General features: G+C 37.8%; 1 protein-coding gene across 2 annotated transcripts in view; it reads left to right on the forward strand.

Moving 5' to 3' along the window:
- The window catches only part of GHR (growth hormone receptor), a 151,466-nt gene that overhangs the window by 53,502 nt on the left and 76,850 nt on the right, over window positions 1–21,114 (forward strand). For both annotated transcript variants that reach the window (XM_068176157.1, XM_068176156.1), the window contains exon 2: window positions 17,701–17,785. The gene's annotated coding sequence lies outside the window, so the exon portion shown is untranslated. The remainder of the gene's footprint in view (window positions 1–17,700; window positions 17,786–21,114) is intronic.

Genomic DNA, 21,114 nt, shown 5'->3' on the forward strand with positions numbered 1-21,114 from the left:
TTGATGCCTCCTCTGGTACCTGATGCAAATACCATCTTCTCATGCTGTCAGGGCTGCCAGCACCTGTCCCCCTGTGCAGTCCAGAGAGAGGACAGAGCACTCTGCCTCAGTGCAGGTGGTGCAGCTACTGAATTTTGCTTATAAATAATTTGGATGGCGGATCAATAATAAAGAAGTCATGTAGTTCTTGTTGGAGCTATTTGGTTTGCCACAAGCCCAGTCTCTACAGATGATGATAGACCTCTGCCTTTGAGTAAGAAAGTTTGTGTTGCACAGAAAGTAAATATAGTTTGTGGAAGTTTTTGAGTGTATTCATGCTGTTAATGAGCAATTTATCGTGGCTCTGTTGAATAGCAAATTAATTTGCATCATTCTGTGTTTTCTTTCTAAAGCTGGGGTCTAAATGTAAAGGAATATGAATAAAAGAAACTGACTTGTATGAATATGGCATTGAAATACCAGGATTTTTTTGGGAGAATGGAATAAGAGAATGCACCTGAAAATAATGGTGGTTGATGTTAAACAAAAGGATAGTTATTTGTACCTCTGTGGCATATTTTTCATATGCTTTTGAAATACCTGAAATACATGTTCTCCAAAAAGATCAAACACGAGATTCTTCAAGATTTCAGCTAGAAATAACAAGCCCAAGAATTGCAAGTGTTACTCTGGGAAGCCCTGATAATTCTGTGGGCATGTAACCTTTGTCTTGAGAAGCCTAAGAATGTTTGTTTATTATTTGTCGGGCTCTTGAGCTATGTCTGGGCTGTATAATGCATACCATTGTGAGATAGTCTCCTTTTAATATTACGGACCCTTATTTTTTTGCTAAGCACTGTTTAAGGAGATCGTAATCCCTGATGTTTTCATTGAAGAATAAAATAAGTATATGACAGATAGAGAACAGCAGGAAAAGACCTTGAAGCATAAGTGTAAGGGCTCTGTCTTTTATTAAGAAAAGGCAAAGACTTCTCATCACCATTGAAACTTTTTCTAAAATGTGAAAATATTCTTTTCCCATACTGACTTGATTGGTTTATTTAAACGTGACATTCATGTAAAATTCTTAAGCATTTATACATTTGAACTAGAGAAAATAAGGGAAATTCACTTGAGTTCTTTATTCTTCATTTGAAGACTGCTGTAGCAAAGCCAACTATGACATTTCTATGACATTTTATATCTCCATAATAGTTTAAACTGAGTAGGGATCTGGTTACAACATGTTTGCTCTCTGGTATAAACCTAACTGTTTCAGTTTTCTTATGCAGTTAAAGCCAAATCAATATCTCTTGAGGCTTCCACTGACAATAATGCTCTTTAAATGAGCACTCTTTGTTCATTTGGTGGTTTGAAGAACCTGTTTGATTGCTGTAGTACAGCAGACCCTTATGCTCCCACAGCTGCCATCAGGGAGGTTTTTGCAGAGGCTGGTACTGCTCACCTGGATGTTGGTATCTTCCCATACACTAACTTTTCTTGAGTCTTCATATTTATTTAATTGAAGGCAAATTTTCAAGTTGTTGCTGTGTTTAAGAGTAGCTAATAGAGATGCTGTTCGCAAAATCTTTGTTTGCAAGACATTTCTGCAACTACAGTTGTGGAAGGTTTGGTGTTCTGGGCTGTTTCCTTAATGCTTTAGACAGATGTAACTTGGGTTTAACAGGAGCAAGCCACAAGATTGCTGGATGAAATCCCAAACACATAGTAAACAAGTAGGAAATATACCTCTGAGATATTGCTGTCTCTCCAGGGTCAGAACCATAGTAAAGCAAACCTGATTGTGAAGAGAGGATTTGAGCAGTAACAGAGGAACTACACACACTATTCATGTCATTTTTCACCCACACCTGAGCAGAGCAGTGTGTAAACATGGACTGGTGTCTGCCACTGTTGCCATGCCATGCCATGCCCTAGATTGGATAGGAAAGACTGATTAGTATGAGCCATCAGCTTCCTTCACTGCAATTCTTAGATCTGTGGTTTATTAAACATCCAGATTCCTTAGTAAAAGTGCCAAGTGACCCCAGTTTTTTTCTCTACAGTTATTTTACAGAGCAAGTACTGCCAGGCTGGTTACCTGGTGTGATTCATCAGTTTTTCCTCAAGGTGATGCATAAAGGCGGCTTTATTCTACATCCCTCTTGCTCAACATAATACACGGTGACAGGAGTGCAGCAGTGTTTATTGTAATATTCTGAGTGTTATGCAGCTGCATATCAGTCATGTGGAATTAGCTTATTAATGCTGATGAGAAATCTCATCCAAAAAGTGAGTGTAAGAAAAGAATGACCTTTTACACTTCTGGCTGGTTCATCATGCATGCATACAAAAGGATCTTGCTATAATTCACAGTCCTAACATGGCGGAGAAGCAGGTATCTGGCTGATGTTAGTTTTGGCAGTTGGTTTCTTTGTAGCTTGGAGTCTTAATTAAACCTTTGAGAGCCTGAGGGATTACTTAAACATACATGCAATTATCTTAGTGTTCAGGAATTTTATATGTTTATTTTTAAAGACCTTCTTTATTCCTTTTCTAGGACTGGAATGGAAAAGAACAGATTACTGTAAAAGTTTTAAAAATTATATTTATGCATAAAATGCATATTATAAAGGATAAAGGATTTCTCTCTGGAGCTGAGATTAGGAATTATATTCACAATATTTTTCCTGTTGCTATTTCCTGCTGAATTTCTTCATCTGATAATCTTAGTGTTTAGGAAGTGGTAACATATGCATGTAACAAGTTAATTGTAAAAGCCCAAAAGGGGTAATTTGATTGTGCTACTGAAACAATAGTTGTCAAGAATTCTGGTCTGCGGTTGCCAGTTTTAAATTACTGCGATTGTTGTAAATCATACAAAGGAATTGTGGGAAACAGAACTTTCAGCTTTTCATTAGAAATGCCCCATTTTCTGTCCAGAATCACTCAGCCATCTGTCTAACAGACTGCAGTGGTGCTTCACAGACCATTCCTTCAGCAACCCAGGGCAATAAGAGTAGCATGAGGGAACATTCCTGAGTATTGCAGCATCTTTGAAACCTTAACTGTGCAGGTTTATGGCTAAAAACTGAGTCCACTTCTCAGTGTAAATGATGCATAAGCAGGTTGTGGCCATTCTCCATGTTAGGAACTCCACATATGTTTCACATACACATAATTAGCTAGTTAGAACTGAAAACAAAAATAGTATTTTATATGCCCTCTTCTTTGCTGTATAAGAGATGCTTCTCCTTTTTACTTTTAAAAAACAGAATCCAACTCCAGCATACCTGAACTAATGTATTCTCTGCCCTTGTGTAATTTCACTAATGTATCAGAGGACCTGTGAGCATCCTGTAGAAACATTCTGGAGAATCAGATGGGAAAATACCACACTCTAAAGATTTCAAGTAGTGTGTAGGGGGATATAAGTGTCAATTTTAAAATGAAGTCTTACTATCTTCCATTTTCAAGCTTTTATTTTACATATTCATATTGTCCATTATTATCCATATTGTTGTTATTGGACTGAGATGCAGGCTATTCCTAGGAAGCCCTGCTCCTGTTGTAGATACTCTATATGTGCCCTATGGTGGAGAGGGAAAAGTAGTTCACACTCCTTGTGGTGCTTATTTCTTTCTGGGGTGTTTAACAAAATGGCACTTGAAGATAATGAGATTTTGCTGAATGAATTCTGAGCTAGGACAATGGAAGAATTTAGCTGGTAAGTGACTGAATTGCTGGTTCAATGTATATATAGCCCTATTAGATTGTTTTTGCTGACTAAAAATGAAGGAAGTTGTATGAGTAATGCCAAAATCACTATTCTGCAGTTGAAGTGAGTAATATTTGAGTTAGTGTCTCTTGCCATTATAAGACATTCCTAATGCTTAACTCTGCCCTGATCCTTTCTGTGACATTTGTACCACTTGAGCACATCATATGGCCACAGTGTGTATCTGTGGGAGTTGAGATTTCCAGGATACTAGTTCCTACATCTGTCACAAATATGTAAAATGTTCTGGGATTCCTAATCTATTGTTTCTGCTTACCACATTTCACTAACTCTACTTTGTTTTGTACCTGCTCTTCTTCTCTTACTAAAAAAAAAAAAAAAAAAAAAAAAAAAGAGAGAGAAAATAAAAGAAAATCCATATTAAAAGGTTTCTCTGCAGAAATTTATATCTGCCTAAGTACACTTGGCATGGAAACATATTCATCTCAGAGGAAAAAAATACAGCAGTCCTAATAATAAGCACAAATTACTATGAAAGGTAGGCAATTACCATTTTATTTTTAAAAATGCTTATTTATGAAGTGATATAGATAGAAGCCATCTATATCTCAATTCCATTAACAGTAGAGTAACTGATGTGTTTTGGTTAATCAGAAGCTAGTGTGATTTTGTTCTTAGTATGGAGAAGGCTACTATCATTTAAAAGCATCAGTTATTTGTGCTTATCAGGTATAAGCAGTGGTAGTGAAATGCCTTCTGATTGCCTTAATTTACTATTATTTTGGCATCAAATAAAAGAAACAAAGTCATTTTCAGTGAAGAACTCGTTATGTCAGATAGACGCTTCAAATTTCCCTTTGTGTTCTTTTGTGTTGACATGGCAATAAAAAACCTGTTCTTCAGCTCTATGCAATCTTTTGCTAAAAATGAGATCAGTGGTTTATGTACTCTTAACTTGATCATCTTCTTTGTGCAGCTTTAAGCTGTTCAAGTAATTTATTTCTGGCAAGAATTTCCTTTATTTTTTTTAATTACTTGAGGGGTGATTTATTTAAATTTGCTTTGGCCTTTAAATATTATCTTTCATTTCAACTGTCCTTTAACCTTTTGAAGTAAGATTTGGGTAAAATTTTAAATAATGTCTTCAAACATTATTATTATTATTATTATTGCCTTTTTATATAGTACTGCAGTGGGCATTAAGTTCGGGGGGAAGAAAAGAAAATTTTTGCAGACTTTCATTGCATCTCGCTTCTGTTAAAGTCAGTTTGGGTTTACAGTTATTTTCAACTTATTCCCAGCTGTATTTTTCAGTGTGACAAAAGAAATTGATTTGGAGTAAGAAGTAAAAGGAATGTGCTCAGTCAGAGGAATTTACATATATGCAAAGCTGCTTTTTCTGGGTGAGACTTCCAAAAGATAAGAGGGAAGGAGGGAGCACTGTGAGTGTGAAAGTGAGGAGCTAAAATGGAAGCCATCACAAAAAAACAGATTTGTGGAGTTCAATCAGAGCAGTGAGCAAAGGAGACTGAGTAGAATTAAGATTCTGATTTGTTTTTCAAAAATAGATCTTCAGGAACTGTCTTGAAGTGCCAAAGATCCGTATTTTAAAGTTAGGCCCACAAACTGGATGATTAGACCTTTAGTGAGTGGATTTATTTGGCTTGATGAGTTTGAGGTGAAAAGTGTAGGAAGATTTATGACAGTTCTGGGCTGGTAGAACAGAGAATTTTGTAAGATGAGAAATACTGAACATATTTATAATGGAAAAATAGAGCCCTAGAGTGAAAGGTCAGAAGACAGGATGAGGGAGAGGAAGAGAGGAGTACCGGGACAGAGAGCAAGAGGAGGGAGATGAAGGATTTAGAGTAGACAAAAAAAAAATCATCTACTTAATACTTGAGAGAAATCTTCAGGCTCTTTCAACACTAATCCACTCCTTTCCTCCTTTTTCCAAAAGGAAAGATAACAGAGGGGAAAAGTAGTAGATGAGTTGTACCAGCTGGTGATCTTGTGGCAGCACGGGGACAATGGCCCATGTGGAGTAGCTGTGTGGCAACTCCCTGGTGTGTTTCACCTGTGCTCTTCAGAGATCTCTAAGTAAAGCAGGAGATTGATGTGACCTATAGTTACCTTCTCTTTCCTGGGCTCTTCCTTAGAATGGCTTGAATATTGACTCATAAAAAAAACACAAAGTTTGTTCAGTGTTCTCCATAATACCCCTGGAGCACTTTTTGGGTAACCTAGAAAAGAAGTCGGGCCTCTGTAGCAGAGTGACATCACCCATGCAGTCTGAATGATGCTATCTTTGACTCATTGCCCATGTGGGAAGAGCTGATCTGTGGGCCAGCCTGGAGATGAGCTGTTGATCAGTACAGACTGTGCTGTACAAAACTGTGAGTTTTGTTGTTCTGTTTTGAATCTTCCTTGGTTATTTTGAAAATTTTGCCATAGAGTATTTTCTGGCTCATGGTGAATAAGAAATCCAAATTTTGGTACATGACATCTAGCCACCTCACCAGCATGTCTACCCTACCAGGCTTTTCTTGTCCTCTGTCTTGCCTTGCCTGTGATATCATCCTTGTCACTTTGAACTAAGTGTAAATAGTGAATATTTATTACTCTATTGATTTCTCTACACGTGTTTAATTCCACCCTCTTCTCAGGCTTTGTTACACTCTTAATTCTTCTCACTTAATTTTTGTAATGCACAGGGAGTGTCATTTGAGCTCTTTCTTGCACTGTCAGAGTTGAATTCATCTGTTCTCATTCAGTATGTCCTTATTCACACTTCCCTATTGACAAGTCTAGTTCTCAGAGATGTGATAGGACCCACCATGTCCTAAAAAGCTGAAAGATTCTTGGGAGTCATTCATCAAGAGTATGAACTCCCTTTGAAGGATGGGGCTGAGGGCCATGACATGTATTCTACCTGCCAGTCTTGATACTTGCTGTATCAAGTCATTGTGGCAGCTGTGACATTCTGACAGAGAGGGTCTGTGGTATGTTTATGAGAAAAAGGGGATGTATTGTTAGCTTGAAACTGGTTTTCTTATGTAAATTATTTAAGTAAATCAGTTAATTGTTGGGGTGATTTCTCCTGATAGACCTCACTTCAGCTGTGGTTACAGGAATGGATTGCTACTGGTAGGAAATGCTCTCACAGGATAAATCTCTTCCTACTGCAGTATTCTCTGCACTACCTTTCACAGGTAAATGAGTATAGCTGATTCTGTCTTTTGGGCTCTCTAGCAGGCTGATACTCAGAACCAACAGATTCATGGCATGGTAACTGCAACTTGTGTTGGTATTTGGGTGTGATTTTATGTGATAATTTTTATAAAAAATTCATGAGTTTGGAGAAGAATACTCACTGTCGTGAGAAGCACTTTCAGTTTCTCATACTGCTACTGCAGCTGAAATTGCTGGAAACAATTGCTTTCTTTTTTAGGTCTTTGAATAATCAGCTACCAAAGTAAGCTATATTTCATAAAAAAAATTCAATCACTGATTGATCTACAGTTCCAAGTGATAAAATTACTGAAATGTTCTGATATCAGCATGTGGTCTGAGGACTTCGTGCTACTTTAGAAGGAAACAGAGCACCCTAAAAATTGCACAAAACCATATCTACACTTTTTTTTCAGATCTGTGACAAATTCTGAAATGCTAGTTTTATCTTTGTAACCATTATTGTGAGTTTTCAGTCTGACAGTGATCAATTCCATAATTCATGCTGCCCTGCTAATCTTAACTGCTGTCCACTGTTCTGGTTCATTATTTTTGGCAAGGCAAGGTAGCATGCACCGGAGTTATGAGGAAGAAGTTTAATTGAAAGTTATTTGAAATATGCTGCCTTTATTTTGTTTTGTTTTCCTCTTTTTTTTCCTTTTTTTTTTTTCCCAGGGTTTATTTTCAGTAAAACTTTTTTGGTTTTTGTTTTCACTTTTTTCATTCTGAGTTTGGTATATTATTTTTCTTAAATAATGTTCAGGTTTTATTTCCAGAAAGTTGATTTCATTTTTCTTTGTGCCCAGTACAGAACTGCTTACAGAAATAGATGCTTGTAAATAATCTTTTTAAAAGCTCACATTGTAAGAAATTAAACCCTTGATCCCTTCATCTGGGTTCTTAAACACTGACAAGGTAAATTAGAGCTTCATTAAATTAATGATTCAGGAAAATGAGGATTCAAATTTATAATAATGGGTGAAGGGGTGAATTGAACTCTGCGTTAAACTTATCATTAAGTGAAAGAACAAGGAAACATAATTTGCATCTGTATAAATGCACATGTTTTGTGGGAATCAGTAGTTGCTATGCCCAGAAGCATTGTTTGTAACATCTACTCAGTTACTGTCAGCATCAGTTGGTCCACTATGATGAAACTTCTGAAATAACCTGAGATTAGGAAGAACTAAAAAACCCACATCTCTTTGTTTAGGTTATTTTTCTGTTGTAAATATTTGGGAGTCCTTGATAATTTGCAAGTCACTTCTATACTGAGGGAATTAAATTTACAATCAAATTGGTAAACATACCTTAGAAATGCAAGAAAACTGCAAATCCCTTTGTTTTTAATGATATCATTTACCATCAAGGTGTAATTGTGTCATAAGGAAGCTATTAGAGATTATCTGATTAGGCATATAGGAATCTCTTCAGTGAAGCTTTATGATGTCTGCATACTGCAATGGGAAGAGGAAGCCCTCTCCATTTCTTTTAATTAAAAGTATTAAGTGAGTTTACTTGATTGTCTTTTGCAATTATTCAGTATTTCTGTTGTGGACTGTATAAACAAACATGACAGAGTTGGCAATAAATACCTATATGAAATAAGTATAGGTATGTAAATACATAAGTAAATTTATATTCATGATTCATTCTAATACTGGCTGCAGGCTGGAAGCTGAATCCTGCCATCAGTGGTGCTCCTGCCAACCCCTGAAAATAGGCCTCTTTGAATTCCTGAGTTTGATTTAAGATTGTTGATTTAATATTTTTAGAAGGAAAAACAAGCCTAAATCAATGGAGAAGTACTTGGCTAAAGATTTGAATTGCACAAGATATGTGTTCTCACTTGAGACCTCAGGTAAAACAGACTCTGGAGGAATTCTCCATCCCATTTCTATGTAAATTCTGACCCCATCCCCCCAAAAAATCCTGCTAGAAATACTTTCTGTTCCTTAGTTAGCCACAGGTAAAGAAACCTAATTTTTGATACTGATGGTCTTTTAGTTGAGCTCAATTTTTCATTGGCTGGATAACACATTGTCTTGCTCTTTTCCTGAGATGTATCAAAAAGACTTCAAGGTAAAGAGGCAGTGTGGATGCAAATGTACATGAAAATCAGAAGCAGAATCTAAGACAAAATAAATGATGGCTATGACAAGAACTTGCAACATGAAACGGAAACTTGCATTGTATGCATAAATCCTTTAATTTAAGTGTATACATACATGCAAGCCCAGGCAGTCTTAGGAAAGATGAATGGAAGGGTATGAATTAAATGCTTAGATTTCCCAACTGCCTCATTGTGATTGGCTTCTAAGGAGGAATTCTGGAGCTGTGTTCCTTCTTCTATTCATCTAATAAAAGAATAATAGAATATTTAAAATAGAATAGAAGAAAAATACAAAATCTACTCCAAAGTGTCCTTGTTGTATAGGCTTCAGAAATTGAGGCATAAAATGTCTCTTCTGGGTCTCTCTTTCCATGGGTGATACAGGCCAGTAAAGCCATGTATAATCTTCAGTGAGTTAAGGAGCTGGATTGGAGATCTCCGTAGAAGAAATGTTGGGCTCTGAAATAAAATACTGAGTATCTTGCTTGAGACCTTTAAAAAAAATATTTTTTCCCTGATCTATTAGCTTCTTTGTTGTAGGGTCATTCTTCAGATTTAGATTTTAGAAACTAAAAATTTTGAAAGTTTGAAGAAAGAGAAGACTAAAATGAACAAAAAATGTTTCTTCTTCAGCAATTTTTAGAGTTTGGAAAACAGCTATTAAAAGCCATAGCATATATGGCTCCTGTGGCTTTGTTAAACAGACATCTCTCTAGCACTAAGAGGATTTGTTTTCCAAAATTGTGGAGGATTACCACAATAGAAATATATTTAGAATATGAAAATACATAAAGTACATATGTAGCTTGCAACAGAGGGCAATAGAAAAGCCACAACTAAGATGTAAATTGTAGTGGCTCTTTTGCCTGCTACATGATACCTCAGTGGTGATTGTTGATGAACAAAATTTAAGACCAGTATTTTATAATAACAAAATATTTATTTTGAACATGATTAGTACATTCACTCATATTCCAGCAGTATTTGAGGCCACAAGTATCTCAGCATAATTCAGGAACATCTGGTGAGGCCTGGATTCATAACTCAGCCCCTGGCTGGGCATCTAGAGTAGATGGACGGGCTGCATTTTAGCCCTTCAGCCTTACATGCCTGTGCATTTCCCAGCCACACTTTTCACTCCTGGCTGACTTCAACACCTTTCTTATCAGCAAACTTCTTTACACGCCTTTCTTTAGTGCTTACTTTCTTCAAAGGAGCTCCTTGATAGCACCAGTCACGCAGATTTTGGAGCTGTATGCTCAGTGGTGTAGGTTTTAGGCATTGCTCTGTGTAGCCAAGTGATGTCCAGATTCCCCTGACTGCAGAAGCTCTGAGGAAGTGCAGTTCAGGACTGAAAAGCTGAGAACATACTTCAGAAGTGTAGAAAGATCAGCCCATTATGTTACATAATTTTGAGTGAAACTCAAAATGCTCAGTAACTCATGAAGAGTTAAATTTCTCGTGTCAGTGAAATCTGAACCCTGTTAAGCTGAAATGGCAAATGTTAGCTTTCTTTAGGAAAAAGAAGTGATAGTGCAGCAGGAAACGGAGTAGCTGTTTTGGGATATGACAACAAAGTGGGCTTTTGCATTTGCTATTGAGTGAAGAGAGGGTTGAAGAAAGTAACCGCTCACAGGTAACGCTTTGTTTGAATGCGACCAATTTGTAGAACTTGTAAAGCCAGTCATTTAAACATTAGGAATACTTAGTGTAGCAGCTGCAAGATTTAATGGCCAAACTAAACTCAAACGTAGCAGTGATGGAGATAAGGTAAATTTGCTGTTATGCCCTGAATCTCCCTCCTTTGTTCTCAAGAACGATGTGCTAAGGTTGCACAATTTCAAAAAGCAAAGGGGAAATGGGAGCCATGGAAGTTTCATCTTTGCCTGAGTTACATACTAAGGCACCAGTAAGCCTAACATAACATTTGTATCTCTGAATTATAAGCCCTGTACTTCAAAGCATAAAATGTTTACCCACTGTGCTGGTTAGTCATGAGCTTTTTTGATCCAATAAATACTGTTTGTATGTTTCTGTATTAACAGTTTGCCAAGTTATTCTATATGCGATGTCTTTTCTTAGAGCAGTGACAATTTTGGCAACATACATTTATCGGGTGATTTTCTGAATATGCTGTTCAAAAATTCTGTATTTTTTTCTTCTCCCTTTTTACAGTCTTAGTTCCATGAACCATAGTTTTTATTCTTGCTTTAGTTAGTGTTAATAGATTTGGTTTTCCATGTCAACTGACATTTTATGTGCCTACTGAGAAATGTTTAATCAAAAAGGAGATTAATTGAATTACATTAATTCCATTAAGTGATCTGGCTGTGAAGAATGAGATTGGACCAGATAATGTCTGACAGTGTTGCACTGCCTGATTTTCTCAGTTTCTGTTACACAGGTCACCGGCTACTTGTGCCCAGTAATTTGTTTACTTGAAAAGCAAATTGTAGTGATGGAGATTTTTTAAATTTCTTCTAGTAAATTCCAGCTTTCATTTTGTTTCAGCCTTGTAAAGATTTTTTGTTCCTCATTTCTATTTTTGATTCCTCAGTCTCTCTTATATTTAATTAAAGAGCAATCTAGTGCTTATTTATTCTGCCACATATGGATTATGAACAGGTAAGTAATCCATTATGTATTTTTCTCAATAAGGGCTATTACCTTGATTATAAAAAGATGCTCCAGACTTCAAGCAACATTTTTATGTCCATGCTCTTTTGAAGTTAGTTAGTCTTTCAAGTGTGGACATTAGTGTCTACAATAATCCAGTAATAGATCTTTTTTCTAATATTTTCCTTGGCATTTTCCTGTTAATTTATCAAAAGACTTTTCCTTTTAAGTTACTGATATGTCAGCAACAGTTTCAGCTAATAGAGTTCTGGATTTCCAGCTGCCCAGATCTCAAAATACTTTCTATAAACATTAACTAAACTATTCTTCATAGATAATTAGCTGTAGCTGGGAATATGACATATTTCACATAAGGCAGGCAGTCTGAATTTCTGGATACCACAAGAGCTATCTTGTTTGTCAAGTGAAATTGCTTGGATTTGTGTTTGCATCCTTTACAATACTGGTGGTTTCTTTTAAAAGGCCAAAGAGGTGTATTAATTCCTATATTTGGCCTTGCACCGCAGCATAGACCTCCTGAGCTGTCCTGTCCACATATAAACTCGTAACCATAATGCAATGGAAAACATAAATTCATCTTTCATTCTACCATGAATGCCAAAACAAAATCAGTTATTACTCAGCTTAGTGCTGCTAAGAAAATGTTCCAGTTATTGTTATGTCAAAGAGGCAAAGATTGCCAAGTCTGTAAAGACACAAATGTGGTTCAGTGAAGTATTTAAAGCATGAAGGGCAAGATTTATTGTTAGACTCCTAAAGATATGAATAGATTGAGAGGGGGGGAAAAAAGACTCTGTTTTGGAACTAGAATGTGATCCCTTGTCTAGAGTATATTGGTGAGACAAGTGTAAATGTTAAATAGATTCAAAGTTTTTGCTATCTGAATACAAGAAAAAGGGAATGCTGATGGAAGGTTCTGATGTGTTTTCTTAGTGTTTCCTTGAAGGAATTTAGGGAATTCTGTGCAGAGGAGAAAGTTGATGAGGGAATTTAAGGAGTGAGTTCACAGTTGCTGAACATTATTTCAGCTGAGAATGTGAAATCCCATTACAAATTTGAAGGTGAGAAGTTTGAACCTAAGAAAGAACACAGAATCACAGAATATCCCAAGTTTTAAGGGACCTATAAGGATCATTGAGTCCAACTCTGACCCTCTCAGGACCATATAGAACTAAACCATATAACCAAGAGTATGGTCCAGACAGTCCTTGGACCCCTGACATATTTGGTGCCATGACCAGGGGAGTCTGTTGGAGACACCAACTGTGCTCTCTAGGAACCTTTTCCTAATGTCAAATCTGAATTTCCCCAGTGCAGCGTCACTCCAGTTCCTTGTGTCCTGGCACTGGTCACCAGGCAGAGCTCAGCACCTCCCCTTCTCTGCCCCCCAGGAGGAAAGTGTACCTTGCTGCCATGTAAGGTACACTTTCAGCCTTCTATTCTCCAGGTTGAGCAAGCCAATTGACCTCAACTGGTCCTCATAAATCTTGTCCTGTGGGGGTTTCGCCATCTGGGTCACACTTCTCTGGACACGCTTAAACAATCTGATGTCATTCTTACACTGTGGCACTCAAAAGTGGCCCCAGCACTCGAGGTGAGGTTGCCCCAACTCAGAGCAGGGCAGGACAATCCCCTCCCTTGCCCAGGTGTTGATGCTGTACCTTGGCACACCCTGGGGCTGTACCCCAGGGCACCCTTGGCCCTCCTGGCTGCCAGGGCACTGCTGACTCATGTTCAACTTGCCATAAAATTGTTGGAATGACTCAAAAGTGCATGTGAAGAGTCCATTTTTCCTTCTGTTTGAGATAAATACTTTCAAAAGGTTTAGGAAATAGTTCAAGACTCTCAGGAAGTGTCACACATAACAGTTGATGCAATCTAGGGAAATAAAGGGCTTTTCAGATAAAATTAGAATACATCTCAGACAAATTGTTTTGTTTTCATTTGAGTTAAGATGTAGAGTAGTGGTTTAACTGGAAGTGGAAAGAAATAAAATACAAGAGAAATAGAATAAAGAGACAATTAGTATTCCTTAGATCAAATCTCAAAAGCACAAATGCTCTGGAAATAGGTGCCAGATTTCACAGGTGCCAGGGGTCCTCTGACTCATCTGTTGGTAGTCCAGCTTAATGGAAAGGCAGGAAGTCCTGGACAATCTTGTAAGACTTGTGAATCCATATCATGTGTCTACTTGGAAATAGTCCACTCCTTTTTGATGTGGCATGCAATCACAGGGTTTTTTTTGCAATCTTTCTTCCAAAGCATGTAATTTATACCCTCCTCTTTTTTTGTTAACTGCCTGCAACTTTTCAGTTAGATATGTAAATACACAGAATTGTGGAATCATGGAATTACTGAGGTTGGAAAGGATGCCTGGATATAATTTAGTCCAACCCTTGTGCTCAGAGCAAGATTTCATTACTGCAGTTGTGCTTTGAGTCCATTGGACTTCTGAGTACCCCCAGACTCCACAACCTCTAAGCAATCTCTTCTACTGTTTTGTCTCCTCTTCAGTGAAAAAGGTCATTAATGGAGATTTAAGCAGCAATTCCTCTTGGGCTGCTTCTTTAGTGGCTGTGCCTCAGCTGGACTTTGTGCCATTGACTGAAATCCTTTGAGTGGAGCCTTTCAGCCAGTTTTCAGTACATTGCACTAGTTAGTACTTCATCATTAAGATTTTACATGGGAGAGGTTCAAAAGCCTTTCCAGCTTTTTTTTCAGCAGTGGACCTTTCCTTAGATACTTTTTTGAAGACCAAAAGAATTTTTGACACATTTGAATCCATTTCATCTTGTCCAGATTATTATTTTCTGGTAGGTTAGCTTAGGAAATAATGAGAAGATAATAATGGGCAAAGATCCTCACATCCCAATCAAGGCACTGATGCATCTGGGTCTGTTTCTTATTTTGTGAAACAAACTAGTTTGGATGGGCCCTATCAACTCAGTGCTGTAATCCTTTTGTTTGCCTTGTGGATTACAGTAATCAAATGTGCTTCTGGCAAAATATGTGTCTCTGAAAAAAAAAAGAGCTTCACCTGTGTCACTTATTCACATGAAACTGTTACCCTTTTGCAAAGCTGCGTTTTTCCAAGAATCATTTTAAAGGGAGACTGCTAATAATTTTAACATCTAGCTTATTACCTTATGTACAGTAATGTCTGTTTTTCACACATAATGAACTGTCAGAGCTAAGTGCAAATATAGCTGATTTTGTGCTTATATGGCTGTTCTAAACCGTTGCTGCCGGCATTTTTTGTGCTATCACCCCTTGCTGCTGCCACAGATAGAGTGACGCACTTCACCTGCAAGAGACAAGTAGCAATATCTTTATTGAGGTAAAACAGACATTTAACAAGATTTGGTGGTAAATGCGTCAGCAGATTAACAGTATTTGGTGGCAAGGTATACTTGATTGTTTACAGCACAGAGGATGGGGTCAGACAAAACTGTCCAGGAGACCATCCTGATGAGTCCCAATGTTCCAAGGACTCCCCTGTGTTCTAAATTTTCTGATGGGAGTTTAATTGTGGCTGGATCCAGACTTAGTCCCAGACTTGGTCAACACTTTATGGCTAAAAGATTTTAATTGCACAATCAATATTTTATGTCACTTGGGTAAAACTTCGAAGTTTAGCGTGTTACTAATCACTTACTGAGAATCTAAGGCAAGGAGTCTCTGAGCCCCAAGGATTAATGTAGAGAGGTGTCCATGCTGAAGGGGAGCTCCTGGCACACAGCCCCTTCTGCACAGGAGAGCTGAACAAACCTCAGGCTGTCCACTGTTTATGGAGTAAGATGATTGACTTATGTTCATATTTGCACAGCAGCCGTATTCTCTTGGCGCATGCTCAACTAGCCCTCAGCTGTTGAACAAGACTCAAAGTCCCTAGGTGTCAAGCAAGATTTATGGCCCTTAACTATTGTGTTGGTATCTGTGAGCCAGATGTAGCTGTCACAACCACCCTGGGTGGCTGTTGCACAAGCAGAAAACGGCAGGGGTTGGAGCACATCGCCACAGCTGCCAAGAGTGAAACAAAATGTTCTGAGTACAATCAGGTAATCAGAAGTTAGGACATTTCCCTTTGTTGCCCATAAAGTAGCGGAGAGATCTTTTCTGCCGCTGAGCAGGATTTCAAAATATTTTGGAAGGACTACTGGAATAATTTTTACTGTCCTATTGTAGTAGGAGTCTGACTTTGTCATATAAAGGTCATTTCCCCTTGTTAGTGCCGTAGCAAGTGTTTTGAAAAAGGAATTTGTCAGTAGTCCTTAGCAGCTCACTTCAGTCAATAGCTGGCTTAGACTTTATAACTTTGTTCCGCACTAAGCTGTCCTTTTATTTTTGGAAAGGAGAGTTGTGGCTCACTGCTCAGTTATTCTGTCTGAAAATCAGAGCTCTTTAAAAAGTCAGAAATTAAATTAACACAAGACTTCTTGTAGAATTACAGGTGAATGGGGGACACAATCAGTTATATTCTCAGCCTGCTGAAATGTGAGCAGGCACTTTCTAAAAAGTGTGATAATAGAATTTGGCTGAGCATATTATGGGGTAGACTAATGTAAAGACTAATAATGCAGGGACTTGTCTAATCCACTTGTTTCATGATGTGAACCAGGAGGGAATTCTGCTTACAGGTTTTACTTTGGATAACCACATAAAGGATGATTTTGTTTATAGTAATACTACATATTAATCATGCTTTTGCATGGAAAGGGCTTTCTGTTTATTTCAAATGTCTGTTTAATTTTTCTCTATGTTGAAGGATTTTCTAATTTGGCAGTTCGGGAGGGTATTGGTTTGGGTTTTTCTAGTATAAATACAGAGGTGAACGCCTTTTAGACATTGCATTATAGAAGGCTTCCAGAGAAATATTGATGAAACTTTCACTCACAAGCACATTTTGCTTTCCTTTGTTTGGTGATCTATCTGTACATTAAAATTATACACATAACAGACAGAAAGTTCTGAGGGTACAGAAAGATTCTTACTGTTCTTTGTTCAGCTACTGCTAACTCAGTAAAGGAAAATTCTCTTTTAAAATGTCAGTTTTTTCTTGTTCAGGCAGTGTAAGCCTAGGCATTCAGTTTGCATGTACACAGTTGTTCTTTAGATGTTATTTGTGGGGTTTTGCAGACTGATTTTTTCCCCCCAGTGTTTTAAAGAGCTTGATACTGTGAAATCTGGTTGTCTTTTTGTAGTCCCACCCACTAGAAACCAGATTATTGTGAATTATTCAAACAATGTGAGCACCAATACCTGACTTTTTAAAATGCTTTCAAAAGCTCACTTGAATTCTTGGGAAGAAGTATCTTTCCATGTTGAATTTATGTTATTTTTCTTTAACATAGAAATGCTACTAGTTCTGAACTCTTTTGGATGCTGCTGCTGTGCCAAAATATCATGGCAGTGAAAATGTGCTTAGGAATTCAGAACATAACATACTACTTTTTTTGTCAGCATGCCATCTTCCTGAGACTTAGACATTTTAGAGGAAAATGAAATGTTATTTTCTTAATTTCACCAGTTTATAAATTACTGTGCTGTAACTGATTGTCTAAAATGGTAGTAGTAGTAGTAGTAGTTGTTGTTGTTGCTTTTGTAGTGGTATTGAGATACTACTCACCCTCTTGGTGGTCCAGAGATTACTTCCAGGGGAGCTGATTTTCACCAGGAATGTGCATGGAGAGTGAGTTAATCAATCACCTTGACCTGTCTTTGCCTTTTAAATATGTGTTCATTTTAATGTCAAGGTTAGCACGAGGTGCTGTGGCTTGGCAGGCCCTCAGTGGCACGGGGTTTCAGGCCACGGCTGCAGTTTGAGTGAGAAGCCCAGGTGCTGTGTTTGGGGCCGCCAGGCAGACTGCCCTGCTGGTGGCCTTGCCTGAGGGACAGCAGGACCAGGATACCAGTCTGGATTTTGTCATGTTGTCCTCCCACTGCAAGTGACCTTTGCTGTTCCAGAACTCATCTCTTTTCTGTTTCTCCTGTTTTCATGAAGGTGCTGGGATGGCTGGAGAAGGTCGTGATCTGCAGTCAAGCTGAGGGAGGTGTAAAGCATCGTCCATCCCCTGCTGACATTTGAGGTAGTGTGATAATTTTTATGTTACCTGCAAGTGACTTTATTACCAGTGTTGGCTGAGCAGATTGATCAACAATATCCTGTAATACCCTAAAATAATCCACAGAGATCCTAGGATTCATTCCTGCAGAAGGTGATAATTATAATACGCATTATACAAAATTCTGATTGGGATCTAATTCTAACTGTCATATTTTAATACCCAAAACAATAGAGATATATGAATCAAGGCTGTCAGATTCAGTCCTGATTAAATTGATGACTTCAAGCCTTTCTGTCAATCTCTAGTAGACAGCATTTGAGACAGAGGGCTGGATGACTCTTAAAAGTGGTTAAAAGCCATTTTTCCTTGTCAGAGAAAAATTATTATGCTGCATTTTAATGAGCCATTTCCCATATAGAGTGTTATTTAGGATAATAATTGGCTGACTTTAAATGCACTCTATTTCAAACAAATAGAGAAAAAAATAATCTCTATTTTATGAGTGAGGGAGAATGTGAAAATGCCTATCAGACCATTGTAGATAACAAATCATTGTTTAAATGACACAATTGTCATTGAATTTGAATGTACATATTGCTTTTAATTCATATCTAATTCATTGGTTCTTTCATGTGTTACTGAAAGCCTAATCAGAATACAGTGGGGTAAATTTGAATCAAACACCACAGAAATATCTGTTGTATAAGGGATTCAGACCTGTGGTTGTTCATGGCGTGAACCTGAAAAGCAGTTATCTGGTGATAAATTGCTGCATGAGACTTTACAGCTGCTATCTGTGTACTGTAGCAGTTTTATGAGACTTGAACTGGCTATTCCTGTCTAAGTGTACATAGTTGTACTGTCATTAAATAGAAGAGAAATTATAGATACTTCTAGCTTCAGTTTCAATAACAGTAGGTAAAACTTGCTGTTCTGTGTCTCTGTTCTTAATGTTTCTGAAACCAGATGGTAGAACTCTAGATTCATTCATTGCACCATGGATCTCTGCTTGGGATATTTGTCCATATGAATTTCACCAAGAAAATGAGAAGGTCAGAATAGTGAAAAGTTACTTGTTAAAATGCTTGTAAAGTATGCATAAATTAGTGTTGCTCTTAACCAAAGCCTTCTTTGTTGTGGTTACCATGCCTTTTCATACAGAAGTTCAGTACACCTGGAAAACAGTTTTTGAATGACTTCTGTTACTTTATAGCTGAAACACGGCCAAAAAAACCATACAGAAAACTGTTTCTGTGCTCTGTTTTCTTGGCTTTCTGTGCTCAGGGAATTATTTGATCCATAGCTAAACTGCCCATTTCTGATTCCTCTGCGAGCAGCCTAGAACTGGAAGGACACAGCTTGGACACAGGGTCTGGCGTTGCTTCTGAGCTCTACCACAAACTCACTTGTGTTCTGTCACCCTCTGTAACTTTGCTGTGTTTCAGTTTCCTGTTTGTAAATGAAAGCTACTACTTCTGAACTTTCAGAAGGGACCAAAAGATCCAAACCCTTAGGAAATGCTGCTATTTGCACAGTGCTTGTAATATTTTATGTGATGTTGACATGGTGTTACCAGGGGAGAATTTAAACCTTTTGCATTTATGTGTGACTGGTTTTCTTTCAAGTGTATGAATCTAGTCATCTGCTAATAAGTATGATTATGGAAGAAAAACTTGTATGCAACAAATGAACTAAAAATAAGGACTGATTTATCCATCAGGAAAATTCAAAACTCTGTCTGCTGTGATATACCACAGTTTTAATAATATCAGGAAAAATATATGCTATGAGGAAGTGATTTATTAAATATTGCTGTACAATTTGTGTTGAACCTGAGAGCAGTCAGTCTCATCACACTTATGTGAACATGGCTGTTGTCACAAGATTGGTGTGATTGGTAAGTGTCATACATATTTGAGCAGATGGTATCATTGCTAATGACTTCTTTAAAAAAAAAGAATCAACATTTTTATGTATAAAATGTATATGTATTTATATTACTTTTTTAAAAAGTTTTTCTTAAGATGAAAGCCATTGGTCTCTCCAGAAATACAGCTTCCTGTGATATTAAATTTATTCAGTACAAGAACTACAAAAGGTCACAGTCCCGCTCTTTCCCTTCCATGCTACTAACACTTTCCACATGGCCTTGTGGGGGAGACTGCCATTCAGAGCCCAGGGCTGAGTGATGTGACGGTGTTTAGTGGTGCCCTGATTTAAGGGAGAGAGCCAGTTCCTAAGATTTTGCTGACAGGAATCTGTGCAAGCAGTCTTGCTCCCTGCTTCAGTATAAAAATGTGTACTGAGGCAAGGCTGCTGGTCATACTTCAGAGGAGTCGGCTAATGTGCTAAGATGAGAAGAGCCCCCAGCAGGGCTTTAGAAAACTCCCTCCAATGTCCTGCCCTTTAGCCTGCTCCTTTTTTTGAACCATATGTCTGAGATCTAGCATGGTATGAGATTTATATTTGTGAATAGACAGCACAGAGTGGGTTTGTGTCTGAGATAAACTTAAGAGTAGTTGTGGGTGAAGGCCTAGGCTCTGGTACCTTGTGAATTTTATCTGTAAATATCTATTTCCCCATGGTCCCGTGTAAAATAACAGTAACAGCAATGGAAAAATGTGAATGCATTACTTGATTTTAATGAACAGTTGAATGTGCTCCAAAGTTTCACTTTTTTAATGAGTTGGTATTGTGATGGAGTTCCTGCAGAGAAGGAAGTCATAAAATCAGTGGAGGCTGTCCCTTGGCCAGGCAGACAGCTTTGCACTGGGCAGCTCTGTTGTTTGTAGCACCTGTTTGTTGCATAGTATCCTGTTTTGAGCTGATCAGTCCAAAGTTGATGTGTTTTATGTGTAATGTCTAAAATCAAAGGTTGTAGTGCTGAGCTAAGATTGCTTTTGTCTCTGATTGAAAAGTGGTATGATAAGCTTACATCCACTATACTGGTATTACCACAGCCAAAGAGCACAGTTCATTCCTACTGTTTGTTAAAGAGCTATACACTTATTAAGATGGTTTTTCTAGTTGCTTGAGTGTTTCAGATGAGCTTCTCTTTCTCTTAATTTCAATTCTTTCTGTCTTAATGCAAACTGTCAGTTTGTTGGATTTGGGTTGGGTTTTGGGTTTGGAGTTTTTTTAATCCACTACAGCTTTATTTTGTGTTGTTGAAGTGGCTGGCAGTGTATCCACAAGACTGTAATATTCTGTAGTATGTAAGGGGGGTGTTGCAGTCCATGCTTTACTCTGCTGCTAGGTTGAGGTGTAAATGCAGGCAAGCTGTTCCTCTTCCCAGTGTGTCCCTTTCTCTGTCTGTTAAATGGATAATACCACTGACTCCTGCTGCAGAC

The sequence above is a fragment of the Anomalospiza imberbis genome, chromosome Z, assembly GCF_031753505.1.
Source record: "Anomalospiza imberbis isolate Cuckoo-Finch-1a 21T00152 chromosome Z, ASM3175350v1, whole genome shotgun sequence".
NCBI lineage: Eukaryota > Metazoa > Chordata > Aves > Passeriformes > Viduidae > Anomalospiza > Anomalospiza imberbis.